Here is a 24,588-nt window from a genome sequence, read left to right as displayed (position 1 = left end):
AGAAATAAAATATCGCGTGATTTACTATCCAAAACTGCAAAGTCAACATGTGGTACAAATTTTCTGATGCAGGGAATAACATGAAAAAAAATTGTACCTTCAAACTTAATAATGTTGCAAAAAGAAATAAGTGAATTATTGAAATATAATTTATTCTAAACCTGTTAATGATTCTCAGATATTCATAGTTTTTGATATGTTACCCCATCAAAGCTATGCTTTATCAGCATGCTTGAAACTCCAACCAGAGGCTACATCCTGCACAACAGATATTATTCTTGGCGTGACTGCCTGCTATATTTAACATTGTGTTTCTGGTTTTCTCATAGAGATTTCAAAGGATGTAATTTATTGAGATGTCGTGTGCACATGTGGACGGTCGGGCACATTTCCTCTCGACGAGATGTTCTTTCTTTTACATTCATAACACTCAGTTATACAGAAGTTAGGACGAGCCTTTTGATTTTGTAAACCATACCACCACACGTCTAAGTCTCTTTTTCTTACCTGCGCACGCGATCGCTTTTTCTATCTCTTCATATCCATCCTTTGGCCTTTACCACTGGATCGCTCCCAGTTTGCTCCGTGTAAAACAAAGGCAAATAAGCTTGTCGGAGGGGGGAAAAGAAGGAGAGGAGCATGGCGATGCACCAACATCAAACATAATGACAGGCTGGCCCTCAAAATAACTAGGTGCACGGCATTTTAAAGAACTTTTATAACTGCACTCACATACGGTATGTATGTGTCAGCTTATGGTCTCACCGAGGACTGTTTTTTGCTGTGGCAGTCTGCACATGAGGAAGCTTCTAGATAATAGTTATTTTCATTTCGCCGAACCGCGCTTAGGCTCTTTTACGAATAAAGAGATGATGGCGTCGCCACTCTAAGTAGTGTTTTGGTACCCGCTAAGAGAATCCGTGGTTTTGTGGCTATAGCCGTTGCACCGAGTTTAGGTTGCTTAACATGGTAACTGCCCTGCTGTTGCACTGTTGCACCACAGCGCACGAGTGTTTGTTATATTTTTATAACTGTAACTGAAGTAAACAATATTAACACATAAAGTATGCCTTGTAATTGCTTTACCAGGAAGCTTCATGGTCTATTCTGGTGTTTACTCAAAGATCTTATGAGAAACAAGAGGGCCAGCACACACACACACACACACACACACACACACCCACACACACAGAGTATATACTGCGTGTGTGATTGTACAGCGCTGTATGATTGATAATGTGATCTAGTGATCCCTCCTGAGTAGCGGCACGGGGCTCAACAGCAGCAGTGGCTCCATGCTTACTCAACCATAACACACCCCGCTCTCACTGGGGCCCTCCTATATTCCTATATGTGTGTGTGAAGGGCCGAGTGTGTGTGTGTTTCCACCAAGGGAGGTGGTTGTTTATATTATTGCATTTTGTGGAAATGTGACTACACCTTACACTATCAGTAAAAATGGTAATTTTAACAAGACCCTTAATTTTCAAACCTGCACGGTGAACGCCTTTTTTTTAGCCACTTTCCTTTCACTGTTATTATTCATCCTAAACCTCTTCCCTATAGAGAGAGTGTGCTATATGTGTGTGTAAGAGACAAGAGAAAGAGAGAGCTAATTCCAGGCACCTCCTTGTCATTGTTGTGTTTTGAATATCACCTCCCTCCTTTCCTCTCAACCTCTCCCTCCCTCCCTCCTCTCCACTCTTTCTCCTTTTCGCCTTCCTGCTGCTTGTTTCCTGTGACAGGGGAAGTGGCAGCTCCCGGTGACCCTCGACCCCTGGCTGGTCACTTAGGCAGATACGCGGGACGTTGAGGACTTTGTCGGAGGGCGACAAGGACTCTGAGAAAGCAAGGCCAGACCTAATCAGATGAAGGAGGAAAGCAGAGGAGGAAGGAGTTATTGTTTGTTGTTGTGACTTTAGACGGCGGAAGAAAATGGCTCAGATATTCCCCTCTACTCTTTAATATGACCGCGGGGTGACGATTAAAACCGACCACAAGTCACATAATCACTGACTGACAACCACTGTTTAGTAGAAGTCATATTCACTTATAGATGTTTGCTGATGCAATATTCCATATTTTAGAATATCATACAAATATCGCACTAGAGCTACATAGAAGTAATTAGACCACGATACTATAACATACCGCAAATATACTATTTGTTATGGATTGGCAAGCCTGTGGACATTGAAAATTGTAGGGTACAGTCATTTTTTTTGCATTTATAGAAATTGTGAATTGTCAATCTGTGCTAATTATAATTGGGCTTGAGTTTGATCATATTTTTTATGCTAAATGCAGTACCTGTGAGGGTTTCTGGACAATATTTGTCATTGTTTTGTGTTGTTAATTGATTTCCAATACTAAATACATACGTACATTTGCATAAAGCACGCATATTTGCCCAATCCAAACGTATTAAATACTTGAAAAATCCCCCTTTAAAGGTAAGAAATGTGTGATTAATTTGCGATTAAAAAAGGATTAACTATGGACAATCATGCGATTAATCACGATTAAATATTTTAATCGATTGACAGCCCTAATATATATATATGTATATGTGTTAAAAAAACCTGCTGAAACAAGAGTATTAATTCACTTGAAATAGAACAATTAGTCATTCAAATTTTAAATTTACCATATTTCGCAGATCCACTTTAACATTGTGTTTTCCATTAATTACTTCACTACCTCACTACAGTGAAATGTCTTCTGCAGCAGAGACATTCCAGTCATTCACAGTGCAGTCCCAGCGTACCCTCCTCATTTGCCGGATCCACTCAAACACCACCAACAGGATGCAAAACATCAGCTCACAATGCACCCAGCACACCCCACAACATCATCAAAAAACTCTCCTTTGCCTTTTTTCCTCTCATATTGTTGTGTTTTTTTCATGGGACCGTGTTGTCTCAAAGGCTCAGTTAATGAATTCCGGACAATTAGTGGGATTGAAATTTATTGACAGAACAGCGACGAGCCAGCCTGCCTTCCTGCCCGGCTGCGTGGCTCTCATTGTCCAGAGTGTTCGGAGCATATGCTATTGAGCTGCGCCGCTTGCTTGACAGCAAAGGGCTGGTTCAATTACATCAATTGCTTGATGACCGAGGAGAGAGCAGCGGGGCCATGCATGCTAGTTTGTGATAAGAGGGGAACTCTGCAGCGCCGCGGCCCTCATTATGCAAGTCTGACAGTAACCTAGAAAACCTAGGAAATTGTACACAATACAAAGCATATGTTTCTTGTTTCTTTTGGGGAGGGAAATTGATTCCAAGAAAGTAATGATGTAGACAATGTGGGGCTGACCAAAGCACTCTGACACAAACTGCTGTACTGTTTTGGGGTATTCATGCCAGTGGGTATTTCTTTTTAAGTCGGCTGCACATTCACATCCTGTCCTGGCGGGATAAAGAATGGAAGCATATGCAACGAGTCACCCGCATAATGACTACTTTGGGGTTTTATTGTTTTCAGTCATGGCTGATTTTAGATTAACTTGTTGACATATTGTCACAACCTACCATAAAGTTTTCAACAGACTTTTTTCGCCGCTGTTTTCCAATATGGCTGCTTAGCAACTAACCTTTAAAAAAAAAAATTCAAAGACAAATGCATCTAAAAAATTCCTCAAATATTGAACTGAATAAGATGACATTACATTATGCAGTACAATGAGCCAAATCAGAGAGCCACACATTCTGCTTTTTGTACATACTTTGGGGATACTGTATGTTTTATTATGCTTGTATATATTGTATATATTATGGATTATTTTTGTCCCAGAACAACCTGTCTTTGTCTTCGATCCTTTGTTCCCAGACAAAGACGCAACACTGTGACATTCAGTATTATTTATGGCAGGCTTTGAATTGACTCCTCAGCCCAACGAACTGCAGTTAGCTAGTTAGCTAGGAGCATTCTGTTTGTGTCAACAGCCCCCTTTGTGTGTCTGGAGTGATTTATTATGTAAAAGAGGGCTGGTCGGGGGAGAGCAGGGAGGGTGACACTGACCTTCCTTTAATTAACACTGATGGAGACCAAGGTGAGAGGCAAGATGATGAAGATGGATCTTCCCACATAAATCATCCTTCCTCCAGGCTGGCGTGTTTGTCTAAGTGTGTGTGTAAGTGCGTGTGCGTGAGTGTGTGTGTGTGTGTGTGTAAGTGTGTGTTAACGTCATTTCTAACAGAAATAACCTTGTGGTTCACAGGTTAAATGAACGTTTGGGTAGGTGCAGAACCTCTATTATTTACCCCCGATGGGCTCCAGCTCTTTCCGCTTATTTGCTCAATGGTTTAATTGATTAATCCCCCCCCACCCCCCCACTGCATTCACTATAATTTTTTATAATATTTCTAATGTACTTTTTCTGTGTTCCTTTGGGATAGAAAAAAACCCTCATAATCAGGCGTTTTAAATGATGATCACACTGCTCCAAGCAGCATGGGTTTGTATAGCACTAAGACAGTAATATGTCTATATACAGCGGGAATAAAGGCCTTGACACACCAGGGGCAGTTTTTTTCGTGCGATTAATTTTGCACGGCAATATATTTTTTTCCGCACTATTATTTTTGTCAACGCTAATACTGCGCAGAGAAAAAGTTTTATAATTTTTTTCCAAAACGAGGGTGATTTTCTGAGCTTTCGCACCGTAAATAAAGGCATCAACCAATCAAGTTGTGCGGAACAGGTTAAGTTGCCCCAATATTTATAAACAACACTTGGAGGCGCTGTAGTCCGAACCAGAACGGCTAACTTCATTACATCTTTTAACCTTGAGGAAGGCAACGCAGACCAGATCCACTCTTTCCGTTCTTACCTTTCAAAATAAAAGCCCCAGACATATAGGCTAATATTCGCTGGCGAGTATTACGCATTTTCGTGTCGTTTATATTATTTATTCATCACCCCGTACACAGTGTGTAAAGGCCTTAAGGACTGATTCTGCACAACCTGAGGTCTACATACTATAAGGAACAATCACATTCATTCAGATTTTAATTTATTTTGAAGGTGCGTGCATACAAAAAGAAATCATTCAAAAGATAGAAAGGTGTCACATGTTTAAAATAACTCATTACGCTTCCAATTGTGGCTGAAAGAACCCGATATAACATTTGGCCTATGCAAAAAAATAAATATAAAAAAATAACTTTTATATGTAGTGCTAATATAATGTTTAGGTTGGACATCAATCAAGACAGAACATCTGCTCAGGTATATTTGGAAATCTAATAACGACCCATCTTTTGTGCAAGGCACTCCTGACAGTCTGGTTTCGATAAGCCAATGTGTAATTATTCAAAAAAAGATCTAGCTCTCATTGCCTCTGTGAATTCTGCAGCACTTCAAAGGCAAACGCGAGCCTTGTATGGCCTTCCCTTCTGTATGCCATGTTAAACGCTTCTTCTTTTCTCAGGCAGGTTAGTATAATGCGGCCTGACTGGCTGCCCCGCCCCCAGTCCCACCTCAACCCGTTGCTACATTAACGCTCACCCCTGACACCTGCTAAAGGTCCATATCTTAACATAGTTAATGCTTTTGTTGCGGCACCACTGCTTCTCTACCAAAAGGAATTGTTAAGTAAAACACACGGATATATATATATATATATATATATATATATATGCATCCACTTACCCACATAACTACCTTCTTTCAGGGCCGACTGTGCAACCAGCATCTTATTTTTTGCACATTTACAAATTTGATTTCATGTTAAAAGATATTAAATTATGTGTGAATATTATTATGACAATGTGTCAACATTCAGAAATGTGAGAACTGGTGCAGCAGTTGGTCAACATGTTGGTTTGTTTTTATTTATTTCCCATTTCCATAAATTTCCTGAGGGCAATTAGTCACCACGCTGTACGCTGGCTGTTGAGGTTGCCACATTGTCAGTGTAATTGTCAGAAATGAAATAATTGAAATGTTTCCGTCTTCATCATTCCCATCAACATATTTCCAGACTTTTATGACACGTGTCGAGCGTGGTGTATTATTTTGATTGAGACTTTGTGTAAGCAAATGAGCACAACATATGCTCCAATGTGCATATGCTAATCAGTTTGTTTATCAGTCAGGCAGTTGGTCGGCACGCGCCACTCTGTGTGTCATTTTGCGTCTCTTGACATTTCCGCGGCATAAAAATGTTTTATGCATTTTCATCGTTGTTTTCATTTTTTTTTTTTTGCCCTGTTCTTCTTCCGTCTTCTTCTTGGTCTTCTTCTACCACCACTGCCCCGCTATTCATAAATAATGTATTTATTTATCATGAAAATCTGTTTTGGAATTAGAGACTACCCCCACTTCAAAGACAGGAAACCTTTGATATGTTTGATTCTCGCGGAGTATCCGTTGGATTTATTCAATTTATGCAAAGCACCTCCAGGGTAATAAAGGTGGCATTTGAATACATTTGACTGGACTAAATCATATAATGAGGACAGTTTCTGCCCTATATCATAACAGAAAAGGGACCCTAATCCCTCAATATTAATGGATAATTTGGCTAAAGAAAAATCTTTCGCCTGGTGAACTGACAACAGCGGACAGCAGTGATTAGCTGATGTCTACATGGGTAATGATGTATTGCTTAAACGGGTACAGTCTGCGTGACCCTTTTGTTCTGGTTGCTAAGTTCACAAGTGGGCGTCTTAAGGGAATAAAATAATTCTTTTCAACTTCAAAACATCTCACAATAAATTAGACATGACCACATACCACATGTGGTGCCTGAACGAGCATCGGAGGTGGTGTCTGTGTTTCTGCATGTGGACCTGTGTGTCTGTGAGAGTAGGGAAGAAAGTATTTGTATTTTATGTGCAGATGTATTAATTAGCAAGCTGGGAAAATGGAATTCAAGTTATTATAGAAGAGTCTTATTTACTGCTTAGATTTCTGTCATGTGCCACCTTTTAAATCACAATCACACCTGAATCAGGATAGCCTTGTTTTTCATGCAGTTCTTCTCCATTATTGTCTGTTTGTATTGAATTGTATTGAAATGTACTGGCTGAATTTATTTATTTGCAATCAGGTTTGTTTTTATATTTAATAATTTTGCATTTTAAAAAGGTACCCAAACGTAACGCTTATAATGTAAACAAGCAAATAGAAAAAAAAGTGGTTAGAGGATTTATAAAATGTAATTTTGAATCCATTTTACAACACACTAAAGAAAAATTGAACCAGTGTCCACATTCAAACTAAAAACTTGTTTGTCCACTTCCTCCATCGCTCCCTGTCTGGCCCTCTCTGGAAGGGTGACGTGCCCACTGGACAGCTAATTATCTGGTCCGGATGGTTTACATAAATGCATCAAGTTTACATGACACACTGTCACCTTTCTGTATGATTAAGAGAATCACTGCGATGTCCATCCTCAGTGTCCAGTCCCCTGTCAACCTAAAGCATGCAGCATCAACACACTGTAGCATTTAGCCTGGCCGGGACAAAAGAATCTAATGTCGATTACCTGACACATTCTGGACTTTCTTTGGGATTCGGGGCATTAAGGCCTCCTTACAGGGTCCCCCTCCTGTCCACTCCCTGTGCAAGAGTGATGTTTCCTCTGTGGACAACTAATTATCCTGGTCTGACCCTCAGCTGTCTGAATGCAGGATCCTATTAGGCAGCCAGCATGTTGAAATCACCACCGCCGACCCCCCCCCACTCCAATTCCCCTTCCATCGTATATATTTATTTCCCTTCACTTCCTGCTTCTGAATATTAAGAATAGATTTTTACATGTATATGTGTGCGCTGGGGATGGGATTGATAGTGGTGGTGGCGGAAGGAGGAGGGCGCAGGGGGGGTACTCCGCTGATGGGTGAATGGCGGGCCTGGAAATGACGAGCGGGCTGACTGAATGCTTGTCCATCACTCCCCATTCTCTTGGTTACAGGTGGTCTCTCATTTTCCCAACCGGCGCATATCTGGCTGCCTTTATATGACAGCCTGGGCTCACCAATTTGCATGTACGACAGACAACAAACGGGCCTGTGCATGTCAAAATAGGTGGCGGTGCGTGACAGTTTCTACACAATGCTGTCTCCTTTTGGCTTGACCCTCGACCTCGTGCCATGTCTCCTTTCATAATCAGGGAAAGGGGAAGACGGGGCGAAGAAATCATCCAGCCTTCCTTCCTGCCTCCTTCTGCTGCTGCCTCTTTGGAATAAATCTGATACCAATGCCATTAGCTATGCTTCTCCCCTCTAACTTTCTCTTATTCTTGGTCTGTTTTGTTCCGTCTTGCTGACTGTCTGTCTATCTGTCTCCTTCCCCCCCATGTGTCTCTCCCCCCTGTTTGTGTTTTGGCATAAAAGCACTCAAATTTAAAGAGTGGCTCATCTCAGTTTGTCTGTTGTTTCAAGATAACATTTAATTTTTCCCCCCAAACAGAGATAATGAGATCTGCCTTCTCTTGTTGTGACCAAATCAGAGCCAAAAAGTGAGATTATTATTTTTGGATGCTTGCTTGTTTATTTTCATATTTTTGAACTGACTGACTTGAAAAAGCTGCGAGGGGAAAAAAAAAAAGTTTATCCAGCAATTAAAACTCCCCCGCTTTAAAGCAGACCTGTAGGAACATATCATTGGTTTCATCTTATCAAAAATCATCAAATGTTCAACAAAATTGCTCTGCAGCAAGGCAGTCACAGGTTTTCTCATTATTCATCTTGTGTCTCATCTTCCATGAAAGCAATACCTGCTATTGAATACATGATAATGAGCTTCATATTATCATTTTCATCACTCTGATTAACACTGTGATAGCACGGGAAGACTAATTGCCTTTTAACACCTGTGACATTTCCCTCTTTCACTTTTATTTTAATGAGTGTGTGATATCTCAACGTAGCATTTGAGAAACTGCGAACGAGAGCGCCCTTTCATTGGAAAACTTCCGCCGCACCGACTTCTGTAATTTACACATGAACTTTCCTCCCCTGATTTAAAACGGATCACCATGTAGAAGTGCATATCCAGGAGTGGGGTTTTAGACTTAAGACATAATCACACTGCTGGGTTTTATTAAGTCTTATACTTTACATATTTAAGGAGGCCGTTACATCATTAGCTGCTGTTGAACGGGGCAGTGTTAAAAGTCACAGTGGTATCAGGGAGAGGTTAACAGAGAAGGGAGCGACGGGTATTGAAGAGAGCGTTCCGTCATCAGCATACGGTAAAATAATCCTGAATTATATGATAATCAGCGGAACTGAAACGCCATATCTCAGTCGAGGAACTTGTGTTAAAGCACTTTCCTCCATCAGAGCATGCTACAATGGTGTAGGCCATTGTTAAGTTACTCGCAGTTCTTTTCTTGCTGTACATGGCTTTGCTGCCCCATATGGTTGGGATATTTGTAATGTATTTCAATCTTCGTGTGTAATGGTTATCACTGTCCTTGTGTGTAGTGTATCTCATCATTGTTAGAGATTGGGAGACTTTTCTTATTAGCAAAATACTCACTTTTATGAACTAAAAATGGATTCCTTTCCATTATTTACATGTCATTATGCTCCTTTCCCCATATTCCCAGGTTAAAGTCTCTTTTACTTGATGAAATAAATACATATTCATGAAAAGACTTCCCCCACTTACCTTCAACATGCTGATGAACTCAGACTGACCTCATGACTAGAAACGACAAGATGTTAATACACCTTTTAACGCTGCCATTATTGAAGTGACTGTTTCTTATTTGAAGTGTCGAACAAAAAGAAAAGGCTATATAGCTGCAAGGGCACACAGCCGTGAAACAGACAGTAATCTTTGCTTAATCTCTTGTTCGGCTTTGAGGTGGCTGGCAGTCATGCGTGTAATGATAATTATTACTCTTGTCATCACTGGTGTCAACCTATTTAATAGTAGCGGTGTAAACATTTCATACAGGAAGACGTTCTTGTTCCTGATGCGCACCCCTCCGATGAAGACATCCAGCGCCGTTGTCTCTTTGTTTCTTTCCTTTGGTTGAGAGGCAGAGTCTGACTACAGGGATTACTTTTAATGTTGCATTAATCCGTCCCATGGAGTCTTGCGTGTTCTGCCATCGCAGGGATCATTCTTTGATATCAAATGGCGAGGAGAGAAACTCTAAAACCACTTCAGATCCCTCTTGTGAAATGTGTTGTCAAAACACAGGTGGAATGTGAATGTCGAAACCGCAGTGTGTTTCAACCAGTCTCCGTCTCCGCCTCTACAGTCCCAGGGAGTGGATTCGCAAAGCAGCGAGCCTCAGAGAGTAGAGAGACATAGAAGGGGGGGGGGGGGGGACCATAGACAGGTACAAAGAGATGAAAAGAGAAAAGACACACACGGAGATGGAATGAGATGCGTATCGAGAGAAGGAGATTTTTTTTTCCAGGCCTCAAAATTTTGCAGAAACCAAACCAGCAAAACGGGTGCTTTTAATTTCAGCGAAAGAAAAGACAACCTGATTGAAAGTGGCATGAAAACCAGATTTTATTTGCAAAAAAAAGAACCCTCAAGTGTACACTGCGATGACCATAGTGTTAAAAGCAGAGTCACTGAAAGCTCCAGCTACATGGTGCTTTCAAGAAAATCCAATATTTTCATACAGGGAAGGTAGTTGTTGTGTACACGCACTGAAATGTCGCTTTTGCTCATCTCACACTTTGTGAAAGTGACATTTGCTCCTCTGGCCCAGAGGACACAACAAGCAATAATGCAGGCAGAGAGAATGCGGCTACTTTTTTACCTTTACTCACCCAAAAGGGAAGTAAAAGAAATGAAAGTTACACACTTGTACCGGCACCCTCACACACACTGTAACCTATTCTAATCTTATCTCAATCCAATGATGGGTAAATTTAATCTGATGTGACACAAATGTTCTTTTACAAATTACTGTATCGGACCAGGAAATAAATACAGAGGGTATAGAGAGAGGTTCTGCTGTTTTTAGCATATTAATCATTGTGCTGAAAAAAAAAAAAAAAAGGAAACAAACAATGAACAATGAGAGAGGAGATAATGTTATTCAATTGTCTGTCTGAATCTCCATCAACAAGCTCCTGTCCTTACATCACAGACGCACTCTCTCATTAGCAATGACAGCTAAACAACATTGAGTGTGTGTATCTTGCTGTATTTGCCTGCGAGTATGACCATCATTCAAATTTAACTTTACTCCGTTTGTTCTTCCCCTCATCTTCTCCCCCCCCTCCTCTCTCAGTTTTATGAGCCTGTTATTTATTTCCCTCATTAGCGATTGTTTCTTTCCATTAGAGAGCGCCTCTTCGTGCCAGCACTTTCCTCGGGGAGAGCGGAGGGACCTGTGCTCTTCTTGGCAAGAGGAGCTCCCTTTCTAACCCTCTTAAATAGAGTTGAAACAATCCCCTTCCCACTGCCATCTCCACCCTCTTTTAGGATCCAAAGGATGGCGTTGGCTGGGGTGTGTGTCTGTGTGTGTGTGTGTGTGTGTGTGCCTGAGAGGAACAGTAGTATAAAAAAATGAAGTGAAGATTTGATCATAAGCTCCTGCCATTACCTGTGTACTGACATTGTTGTGAGTCGGGTGCCACCCCTTTCGTACCTCCCCCCACCCCGGCACACACACACACACACACACACACACACTCGTCTAAAACCCCCACCGGCACACACAGGAATTTCCAGATCCCAAAGACAACACAGAGGGCCCTCTGACATATTTGCCATCATCCTCTTATTAACTCTCCCCGTTTGAACAGAGGCACATCAAAAGTAGGCAAAACACATAATTACTGGCATTAATATAACGAGCTCTTGGAGATAAGCCACTCTCCTAAGCCCACACCCCCCACCTCCCGCACTCGGAGGGCATGAAGGAGGGGAACAGCAGAGGGAAGGTAGAGCGCCCCTTCAATTAAGTGAGCTGTTCAACCAACATGAACAAACATATTTAGTAGATAATTAGTAGATAATTTTGCAGGTATGTCTGGCACAGGCCACAAAAGGCAGTGTTAAGGAAATAGCAGGGAGGGAGTCAAAGGAGGGAGGCTTGTGGGATGTGCAAAATGCCCCGTGGCTCTGATAGACTCTTAACAGTCATTAACAATGTAGAAAGAACCCACACACACACATACACACATGCAAACACCCTCTTCCCACCTTTACACAAGCCCTCCGTCTGCGCTCCATCTCTCTCTGCCCCCCTCCTCCTCCTCCTCCTTCCTCCTTCCTCCCCTCTCGCTCGTTCTCCGAGGAGCCCTAGTTTTCTGTATGATGAGCTCCTGGGGGGCTTCAGTGTTTGGCAGGAGGCTTTGTCTCTCATACGAGATGAAAAAAAAAAAGAAAAAGGAAGAGAAAGAAAGACAGAGAGAGAAAAGAAGAAGACGGAGACGGAGGGTGAAAACTTGAGACCCCCGGGGGCACTTCTCCCCACATTGTGAGGATTTGCCTAACAGCTTCACAAGAGGGTTTACATCTTCCTCTGAACACGAGGGGTATAATCACAGATCAAAACAAATTACCTATCTGTAGTCAGCAGAGGTGTCTGCCTGTCAAAAGCCCAGAGTTACATAAGATTTAAGTCAGTGCTAACTGAGCCTCTGATTTGGGGCACGGGGTGAATTCTTACTTTGAAACGGTAGCGTTACGAGGGCCTCGCGGTAAGACGCCGATGGTGCGTACCACACAAACCGACTGCGAAGAACAAAGATTTGCTTTGATAATTACTTGCACTCCTCCAAAGTGACATTGTCGTGACTTTTGATTAACTTGGACTGGATCATTGTTGTGGGTTTTACTCCCGTGCACGCAGACCATGTCAATGTATTCCAGAGCAGAAATAGAGAGTACAGCTATCCAGTTCGTCACAACTAAAGTGACAGCTGAATTGTCTTCTTTTTAGATTGACATCATTGCAGGGAAGGACCGTCACGCTCGGTGGTCTGATTTTCAGACTTGTGCACAGCAGGCGTCTGAGGCCAACGGGGCATAATCAAGTTTTCAGAAATGTCTTCAAAGATATCAGCAACTCTATTTACTTTAAGCGGTGTGCGAGACAATGTTACTGGCAACTTGCTGATGCAACCACAACTGTGTGAAAGTTCTGCACACTATGGGGAAGAGCGGGAGGGAAAAAAAAAAAGCTTAGTTACCACAATATCAGCTGCAGTTTCAGGAATCTGTATGGTAGAAGGTCTATTGGGGCATCCAGAACTCCTGGGAAACACATTAGTGGGAAATGATGGACTCTGTCACAGTACCTGTAAAAGAATACATGGCTGATTATCCTATTAGAAGGAGTTTGTGCCTCTTTTTGTTTTGCCAGGTGTGTATTATATACCATATTTCTGCCCTATCTAGCCCATCTAAGCCCCTGCCACCACTCGGGAGCAGCTCTACAATCTGTTATTTATGTTTACTGGTGACCCTGTGGCCAAGAGGTGGGCTCTTAGTTCACACAAGTTATTAGGCCCCTGGATAGAAGCAAGGTGGGAGGAAAACACATTTCTTTTCTAAATGGTGTCGTCAGCTTTTTATGGCCCAAACTTTTTCTCACATTTGTTACACCTCAGAACCAATTCTTTTCTTTTGGAAACCGTTTACCTTATATCATGATGTCATTGAGGAAAGATAGAAACGGTACAGCCACAGGGGCTGCAAGTTTGAGCAAAACCCCCTACAATAGCCAAACTATCATTGCCCAAAACAAGTCCAGACAAACACCTAACAAACTAAACCAGACTATGTTAGATGAACAGAGTTATGACACTGTGTGGACTTATTAAAGACTGCATAAATCTTATTCAACTGCTGTTGAAATTAGCAGAGCCATAATCGACTGCGCGAGATGTGTTTTTGATGGCCTCTGCTGCTTGCATGCCCCTTAGCAAGAAAGGAAAGGATTTCTCTGACAGAGAACTCTTTGAGAAATGTAAAGCTCAGGAATGCCGCTGGCAACGCAGAGTCACCTCGAGGCATCTAGTGGAAGGTTAGATGAGGTGTCCGACCTGACATGTCTATATAAACAATGTCTTTGTCGGGACATCCAGGGTTATTGTTAAAGGATTAAGGCCTCGTCTTTGATGTTTAAGTCAGCTGCTAATGCCAGTGTCACCTCCTAGTGCAACGCAAGGGCAAGGGGTTGTGGGAAGAGTTGGGACAGATAGCTATAGCAGTGGGCATGTCTTCAGACCTCTCAGGTGTCAGGTAGGTATCAAGGCAGGGTCAGCTAGCTGATCCCTATAATTACTCTCCTATTACTGCACAATTAGCTGCAAAATGAACTCATTAATGCCACCGACACCTCATACGGAGCAGCGTTAGAAAAGGTGTGTTGTGACAGTGGTTCTTTCAGGTGTCAGATACAAATTAAACTGCTAATGTGTCTAAAGACAATGACGTAATGTGTTAAATCAGCACTGCTTGGTTTCCATGATTAATTATTAATTATTAACTGTAAGTACAAAGCTACAAAATGTAAGATTTGAACATAATTGTTCATTCTCTGGAATATATAAATAAAGAGGAAGCCAGTACATGGTTTAACTCATTCTTGCAGCACTTCTGTGAGGCCGTTCTCATACACCGTTCGTAGCTATACCTATGAAAAGTAATGCACTGTTTTTCGTATATATCACACAAAATCAATACATGTGTAATCCAACTAATCGTAAATCAGGAAGTATTAAAAAACAACAAACACCGTGTAGGGAGACTGGACTTTTACCCAGGAGACCGGTGTTTGTACCCCGTGTGAAACCAGAAGTCAATGTTGATATAAATGTATTTGTCACGTAACCTCTGTACTTAAATTACATTATTTTAACCCAAACCACAATCTTTTCCTATACCTAAGTAAGTAGTTTGTTGTCTAAACCCAACCAAGTCAATCTTTTCCTAAACCTAATTAAGTACTTTTGTTGCCTGAACCTAACCAGGTCGATCTTTTCCTAAACTTAACCAAGTCGATATTTTCCTAAACCTAACTAGTTTTGTTGCCTAAGCCTAACCAAGTTGATCTTTTCTCAAACCTAATTAAGTACTTTTTTTCCCTAAATCTAACCAAGTCAATATTTTCCTAAACCTTACAAAGTTTCCTGTGAACGCAAGAAAATAAAAATGAGGAATAACTTTCCGTAAGATATTATACGTTGTATGAGGATACGTTGCTTCTGTGCATGTTGTCATAAAGCATTTATAAGTAACAGTGAAAGAAAAAGGGCAGCAACACCTGCATTTGAGATGCTGTACAGCATTACACCTTCAGTTTTGGAAATCTAACTCCCCCAAATCCTAGATTAGTGGATCACAGAATCTCGGGCGCTAGTGAAAACAGCCACGTCTGGCGATGACTCAGTTATTGTTATAAAATGGACTTGAATGAAAACCTCATTAGTTTTATCTGTGAGCTGGAATCAGGGGTGCTGTCTGGCATGGATTCCCAGCAGTCAAAACAGAAAACAAGAGCTCACTGTGTGCTCTTTGAGACATCAAGGTGTCTGATCTGAATTGCTTTAGCTTGGAGGGAGAATGGCTTTACCGTCTCTGTGAAACTGATCCGTGAAGTGGATTAGGGACGGTTCTTCTTTCACTCAAAACAACACAGCTTGAGGAGTTAGACGAGGAGGTGGATGAAGCTCTCTCTCTTTCTCTGTGTGTGTGTGTTTGTGTTTGAGAGGGCAGCCCTTATACCATACTCTCACATATCCCAGTCTGACCAAATCTAACTTTACAAACATGACACAATTCCTCAGAAACCTAGCAGGCCTCGCATGCAGATCTACCACTCCATCCTCCTCTAAGTAGGTTACACATTTAGTTTATACTGTTGGACATCTAGGAGGTCTATCATTCCCAATACAGAGAAGTTGGACATAGTCAGTGAACTCATTTGGCCACTAACTATGAACAGCCTAGTAAAATAGATACAAACAGATTAAACCTGATTCATTCCGTTATCTAGTTTCAACTAATAAAAGAATAGTAACAGGACTTCTGTCTGTCTTTGAGAACAAACACAAGTGCCTTGCCTTGCTGCTTTATAGCTCCATTACAATATTTTTAGATGCCAATATGGCTTGTCACCAAGGTTTTAGTCGTGGGATGGGGGTCAGACTGTGAGCACTCACACACACAGAGTTTGTCCTTGGCCTGGCACCTCTTTTGGCAAGGTGGCGGTATGGCTCCATAACAAATGAGGGACACCCTAGCTGTGCCAATAGTCCCAGTCCCTTGGCAGACACCACAAAATCATCTTTTCTTCCCAGGAGTTACGACTCTGGAGAGATGATCATTAGTCAGGAATCACAGAAACACAGACACACAGTCGTCAAATAGGACTCAGGTCGCAACTAACCTGACCGCCATGACCTAGGACGACAAATCACTATAGATGCATGCAAAGCTCCGAGTTCAACTTTTCAGACATTGAGCATTTGAGGTTACCTCGACGAATTCACAACCCGGTATCAGGCCAAAGTGTGTAAGAGACCCGCCTGTCCACCAGAGATAGTGTGTCAGTTTCACGTTTTGCCTCTTCTAGGTGTAAATATTACATGTGTTTATGAAGGTGCAGCACCAGCTGGTGGCAACAAAACCACTCGGGTTTAGGCAACAACACCACTTCGTTAGGTTCAGGAAAAACATCATGGTTGGCCATAAAATAGCTAAGTAAACTAAGTACAATATGTATGGAAACTACATAACATAAGTATGGGAAACACGTCATAAACATCACTAATGTAACTTAAAAAACAAAACACTGGTCTCCTGGTTGAAAGTCCTGTGTTTGTTGGACCCATCCAGCTCCGTTCCCACCCACCATAAGCAGTCTTTCACATTTTATTCTACGTCACTAACTCTGATGCATTTACATTGCTGTCAGTACAGACTACATGGCGAGAACATTTTTGATTAGCTCTGATATGGCAAGTTATTCTGCTCAGCTTCCAAGTTGCTTCCAGTGCAAATTGTTCTGAGTACACAAGCATAGGTGGTGACATCCTGAGTAACCACATTAGACCAAACACCTCGATAAAAAATTGTTGCACCATTTCAAATTTTTCCCCACACTCTGCATCACTGAACTCAGCGAGGTTCAGAAGTTCTTTCTCCGTGGCCAAAAACCTCTGGGTTGCATCAGCTTCATGAGTCATCACTTTCTCTCCAATGTCTCCAAAAAGTAGCACCGAGCATTTGCATAGAATGAAGTAAACAACTCGGTGTGGTGGAGCTACTGTATGGTTGCAGTTGTTTCGGTGATAGTGACAGAAGGTGTTATGTTATATTAGGTGTTTTATCATCAAAAAAAGTCAGACTTTTACAGTTCAGTCTTAATGTGAAAATACCTTGGTCATGTAAGTGATCATACCTGTAGTTATGTACGATCATCACCTCCTGCTATATTGGACTGTCATTCATATTTGAGTGCTGCATAAATGCAACTCTGCAACTGCAGAACCTTCTGCAGAGAGTGTACTGCACAAGATGAGTTAATTTGATTGGCCATTATTGATACCAGTGCCAGGTATCAATTTATTCCTGTTAAATCAATCCCTTTAACAACTGCATACCTTGTGTGCCTCTGCTCCCACCATCTTTTGGTCACACATAAGTATACTGCTTTGGTAGGTAACATTGGAGAAACCAGCAACAGTACACTAGATATTAAAAATTATCCAACCAAAAAACCAAGCCCATTGTTGCCAACTCTTTTCCAATTAAAATAGCATGCAGCACTAGCTCCAAAAGCCTAAATCTAAAGAGAAAGTTGCCAAGTCGGCAACACTGATAGTCCGTCCATTCAGGCCTCCGTCCAAAGCCACTTCCCCAAAATTATCATTATGAACGTAAACATATCATAATGAACGAAAACAACAAACATGGCTTTTGTTAGTACTCACAGTCAAGAAGACTCCGGTGACTCGCAATGAGTACACGGGCCAACTGTTTCATTCGGGCCAAATGAAATGATTGGAGGGGCTTATTACAGGCCTGTGTAACTAGGTTGCAACAGCCACAGATACCGGATTTGTTTTCTTTTTTTGTCAGAGCATTTGATTTATTGACAGGATGTAAAGAGAATTTTAATAAATATAACAAAAAAAAATGCTTTTAAAGTACATTACTCACCCTAGCTTTAAGTATTCTTCCTTAATTTGTGAAAACTGGGCCCTAGAAGCTTCACTTTACAATGCTGTCAACTTTGAGCCAAAATCTCTTTAATCTTATTGCAATCAATCAAGTGGGTGTCAGAAAAAAAAAAAAAATTGCCGGATTGGTCATTCTTAACAAAGGCTTGATAAATGTGTGTCCATATTGCATGCACAGCGTCCGCCTGTTCAAATTAAAGCAATCGGCAACACAATCAAAAAGATTGGTTTTGGCAGTATGAGCAGGACACCAGTCTGGATTCTAAACTTTACGGGCTGGGACTGTGTAATTATTCATGCAGAAATACTTGCGGGCGAATGTAATGCGTAAGCTGGTACACCTGGGGTAGAATTTCAGTGCTCAGAGGTGAATTGAAACACACACAGCAATGACACGATTGGGGTGCTGACACGTTCATTAGCACATAGGCAGATTTGACACAGCTGGAAGATGTAGCGAGGAGCTGCTGTCAAGGTCTTGGAATGCTGCAAGACTGGCACAAACTAAGGGCTGGATGCTCATCGCCGTGTCATAAGAGACCTGGCGCTGTCTCGTCTCCTTTTTTTAAAATATTTTATTTATTTTCCTCCCTCGTTGTGTCGTTGCAACACACTGAGTGTCATCATTTGCATGAGTTTGACACCCCAATGTCTAGCTTCTTTGTCCTCTCTCCAACTTGTTTCCTCTCTGTCCGTCTCTTTCTCTCTCTCTTTCCCCCTCTGTTCGTCTCCGTCGTCTCTCTCCCCCTTTCTCTCCCTCTTTTTCCTCTCACTGTGCCTCTCCTCTTTCTGCTGATGGTGGCGGTGCCATCCATGCCAATTATGGCAGTCGAGCAGGTGGCTCCTTGCAGGTGGTAGAGGATTAATCCCTGTAAAGACTTCACTTCATTAGGAAATCCGTTTAATGTGGCCAGTTGATTGATAAATCTCCCGGACCTCTCTCAGACTCCCCAGATTACTGCCAAGTTTGTCTATTATATGCTAGGTTGACCCTGATGTCAGAGACAGAGAGAGCGAGGGAAAGAGGGAGAAAGACACTGTTTGTTGTGTCTTTCCAGCTGAAGTTAGTTTATAGGACTGTTATGCTATTTGCTGACTGGGATAGATCGTCTCAGCATTTTATGCAAAAGGTTGGAAAAATGTGCTTTTTTTTTAAAATAAGTGACTGCAAAATCTCCAAATCCAAAAGGCTATATAACCTGACATTTTAAAACACTTAAAAATTATTATGAAATAAGTGACAGGTTTAACAATGCAGAACCTTTAATTTGAAAGCACAAGCCAAGAAAGAAAATAAAACGGTTCAGCTTCTTAGATTTAATACCAGAGTACACGTAAGTGCTACAAGTATCACAGCATTTAAGAATGAACTGTAAGAACTTGCCCTCGCAGCGTCAGACCACCCACACTCTCCTCACTGTGTCAAGCCTCTGCGTTTAATTCAAGTATCTCCTTAACTCACCCCTCTATAATTTTCCATCCCAGTATTATCACAATTACCCCGTGAGCCAGGAGGGGAGGGAACTCCCCCGCCGCTCGTGACTGTCTGTGCGCCACCCGTGGGCTCGTGGTCTGGTCGGATTTGTGAAACACTGACAGACAACCCCTTCATCAAGCCTGTCAAACAAGGATGACAAATGCGTCTCCACATCCCCAAGATGCCTACAATATTTAAAGCCATAGGAGAATGGCGAAGCTGACAGAGAATAGCCCCTCCTGGCAGACGCAAAGTTCAAGCCGCGTCAGGCTGTATCATTCTCAAATTCTGAGCAGAGACTCTGAGTTGAACCTGATGGCATGTTGACTTAATGATTCTGACAGAGTATATATGGTGTCTGTCTCAGGTTTCTACAAGGCGGTGAAGTGAAGTCAAAATATATTTCATCGACGTAAAGAGGGATCTGGTTACAATGCTGCGTATTAAATATGGATACGGTTATCTTACAATTGGAATGTATCTCATCGTGAACTTCTTTTTTAATCCCTCCTTTTAGTTAAATGAGAATGAATATATATTTCAAAGGTACTTGTCATAGCTACAGAGGTACTGATAACATGGAAATACACACACATGTACAACCAGACACACACATAACGCGCACGTAACTTTGATCGCTATCACGTAAAAACAATAGCTTGGAGATACAGTCCGGCTATCAGGCAATCAAACATACAGTCATTCTTCTTCCAGCTGCTACCAAGCATGTAACTATATTGCTTTGCCCGGTGCTCGGAGCCTTGTCAAAGTATGACAGAAGATCACACCTTTTTTTCCCAGGGTGAGCGCTTTAATTACAGGGTGGCTTCTAGCCTTACCACATCTGTACAAATGTCAGTCCAAAGTTCACCGTCTCTTTGTGGAATAGAGAGAGTTCCTCAAATAAAATAATAGTGCTCATTGTTAGGCAACAGAATATGGTTATACAGAATCCTTGCATTCGAGGTCACCCCCACCCTTCACTTTTTTTTTCTTTTTTTTTTCTATTTGTGACAAGTCATGTGTGCCGTCATTACTCATGCTCACTATCACATTTCTTTAACAGTCCCCGGCATCTGCACTTTGATATCTAATATTTTAATTGCTGCGGGGTCATACATCTTGCTGTCCTTTGCAACAAAAAATGGGTTGTGAGACAATAAGCAGGCGTTTGGGATGGGATCATTCACTGCATGCGAGTTCACCCGTAAGGTCCACACAATGGACCTATAAGACACTCTGCATGAATCCCAACAGGTAAGCATCTGTGTTTTCCTCACGTAGAATAATTTTGGGAATATTTAAATCGATCAGTGTTTATTTATGATATGTGTTACATAGCTTGTATTTTAATGTGTCATTTTGCAAATATTTTAAATACGGTAAAGCAATGTTCTTCAAATATCTGTTCAGTTTTTTTTAATCCAGTAAGAGCAATTAATGTAGAGTATTAGAGTCCTCATTTTAAATACAACACGTAATGCAACAACTCCTTGTTTCAGTTGTCTGCGAAACTGCCACACTGTCGACTTAATGAGTTTGTAGCCACAGATTATGTTCATATTTTAATGGTAATTGTGTGCATGACTTCTACAGTCTGTGACTTACTGCCCTGCCTGTTATTCCCCCTCAGCAGCACCTGTGTCTTTGTTCGTACCCGGAGCTGCAGGTGGCAGCATAGTCTTAGAGGACATGACGGGCTAGATTCCTTCAAAGATACACATGCACGCACAGACACACACCACTTAGCCCCGCTGAGCTTTTCCCTATTCCCCTGAAGTACACACTTTGACCTTTGGATATTTGTTACCCGGAGAAAGTGACATTGGGAGTCAGCCAGTGGCTCGTCTGCTTAGCTCGACTGTCTCTGTTTGTAAGGGGGTTGTAATAATTAGCAAGTTCTCAGCCTGTGATTTTTTAATGTCCCTAATTTGGCCGAGACAGAATCTGTGTTTGTGCTACAGTACGTGATACCACCTGCATTTCTAAAGTGTTTTCCGACGAAGGGGGCGCGAAGCTGAGGCAGGTTTTGATATTTTCTTACACGCCGTTTTGCATTTCATTACCATTGGTGAGGTGACGGTGGGCTGTTTATGATTTCAAAACAGGGACAGGCGGTTGAAGTATTTTGGCTGCAGGGAAGAATGTTTTTTACACTGATTTACCAGACTCGGAGGCTTGCATCTTATTATTTGGACTATTCTTTAACCTCGGCTGTTCAATTGTGTAAGACTGGGGTGTTTACGACCTGCTCGGGCAAGGTTTCCCAGGGACAGGTGTGAGGGACAGGTGGATAGGACTGTTGATAAGAATTTGCAAGTAACAGATAAAAAAAAGTAAATAATGGAAATATATCCATCCATCTGTCTATCTTTTAAATCAATTATGTATTTATTTTATTTGTAAATTATTTAAAGATTTATGGTTTATCATTAGCTTTTTATCTTTTTTTATTTTTATTGTGATTACAGGTTGTTCCATTCTGCCACTTACTAGGAAAACATATTTTCCTCTTAAAGCTTCATTAACCAGAATAATATCCTGAAAAAAACTTTAATGTTGCAATTTTCAAAAGAAAACACCAATGAAACCCGACTGACAAGGCTGTGCTGTGATTGTCCTTACCCAAAATACCCCACAATATACTCTCATTGATATCTCATAAATGCAAATGGGTGAAAAATGTCTCAGTCCTGTTGCTGCATATCTCAACCATTCACCGGCAAATGTCTTGGATGCCATATTCTGTCAGCTCTACTGAATAAATGCAAGTCCAAATGTCTCAAGGCTGTACATTGTCATTCATATAGAAATAATGTGATTCCTTACTGGTTTTGTGACCTCACATCTGGCACAACTGTTAACCTTTTGGTTGTGTGGCTTTGAGGTGAGGGTAGCTCAGCCTCACCCCCCCACCCCACCCATAGCTTTCACCTCTCTGGAGCTGGAGCAGTGTTAGGGTGCAGAGTGGGAGCCCTCACGCTGCTGAAAGGTGTGTGTGTGTGTGTGTGTAAAGCAGGGGGTGTTTGAGGCTGGCCATTTGGGAACAGACCCTGGGTGTTAAACACTGAGGAGCTGGAGGAGAGGACTCTGTCAGCTTGGAGGACACAGCACAGCCAGCACAGAGGTCACTGGACCACATGCACGCACACACACACAAACATACCGTGTACATACACACACATAAATGCACTCGTGCATCCATGCATACACACTGTAACTGTCCCTCTCTCTCCTCTATATACACACACACACAGTCTTTCTCTCTCTCCCGCTCTATTTCACTCACACAAACAAACACACACACAGTGAGCAGTTCAACAGCATTGCTTTGCTCGTCTCCCCTCTCCTCCCTTATCCTGTCAAAACTCCACCGTGGGGTCAGAAAAGCAGCGGTCAGGGGGATAATAGGAAAACAGCTCAAACAGGGAACTGTTGACACATTATGAGGAAGTAAAGGATAGACACAGGAGCAGAGAGAGCGAAGGTCTGTTAACTACAGCCTTCTTCAAATTAACATTTTTTACCTGTTAAATTCTCAGAATTAGTACATACGCACAAATGTCAACATTTTACTGTTTTACTTGTTTTAAATTTAAATAAATAAATATAAATACCTTACGTTTTACACCATTACATTAGTGTACACGTGTATCAAAACAGTATTTCTTTGTCAAATCATTTTAATGGAAAAATCAAATCAAACAACTAATGTAGGACAAGGTCAAAAATGCCTTGCTCTTTGTGTAAAACAGTTTGTTCCACTCCGATACAGCCAAAAGACACTCATTAACTAATTTTTAACTATTCTGATTTGCATCGTGTGAACTAGTCAATCAGTAAAGCACATAAAATGTACAAATGTAACACCACCAAATGTCAGCAGTAAAAGTGTATCAGCCCTGCAGGCAGAGAGTAATGATTGTGCTAAAAACAAAACTGCTCTAGTCCAGTGCATTTTTTACATATGACACACACACACACACACACACACACGCACACACACACGTAAACACACACACACACGTAAACACACACACACACACTTCCTCTCCGCATATATAGGCGCAAGTTGACTTGTCAGCTTGAGATGGCTTCATCTACCATCCATTACTTTTATGCCCTGCCTTTCACCTAAATGGCCTTTGCATATTCACCACGGGACCTACTAGTGCATCCTGGGGGAGAGGACACACACACACAAGAACACACACACACACACACACACCCATGCAGCGTCAAAGGTTGGCCGAGTTAGATTTACAGCCCGGGACCGTCACCTGTGACTTAGCGCCTCTGAAATTAGTCACAAATAGCATATTAGGGCAGCTAATCAGGCACGCCTGAGCACTTGGCTTTCTTTATGTGGTCATAAAGGGGAGAGTATATGGGCGCCCTCGGGCCTTGGGGTGAATGATCGTCCTGACCTCCAGTGAACCAAAAGCCACACACGGCTGGGGAGGGACGGGATGCAGGCAGGGGTGCTCCCGCAAAATTTGTCTTTGATACACAGAGGAAGATGACTGCTCTGCATCGGGAAGTGATTTCTTTTTGGTTTTTACTGCTGCTGTGTTTAACTCCGAGAAACCACATGACTAAAGAACACACACACAGAGAGGAAGGCAATTACAGAATTAAGGGACACATACTGTATTGTATGCCTCTTCATTTAGTGGATGATTTAGGTATTCTTTGTCCGGACAGAATATAATGTGTGTGTGCATTTTAAAAAGAAGACTTGAGCTGTATACCACATGCAAACAAGTGAGTCATTGTAGATGAACTTAAAAATGAAATAAAATGTTTTTACCTCACAATACATAATTTTTTCCCCCCGATTTGTGGTAATTCCAAATTAAAAATCAAAATGCTAATTGGATAAATAATCCATAGATTTTAAAGGCAGGTATTCTTGGCTCGTATTACACAAGCGTGTTTTATTTTGAAGGCGTGACTTCGGTCTCGCGGTACCTCCTCACGAGCTTG

This window comes from Sebastes fasciatus, chromosome 12, assembly GCF_043250625.1.
Source record: "Sebastes fasciatus isolate fSebFas1 chromosome 12, fSebFas1.pri, whole genome shotgun sequence".
Lineage (NCBI taxonomy): Eukaryota > Metazoa > Chordata > Actinopteri > Perciformes > Sebastidae > Sebastes > Sebastes fasciatus.
The sequence above is the reverse complement of the archived record's forward strand: the minus strand, read 5'-3'. Positions refer to the sequence as shown.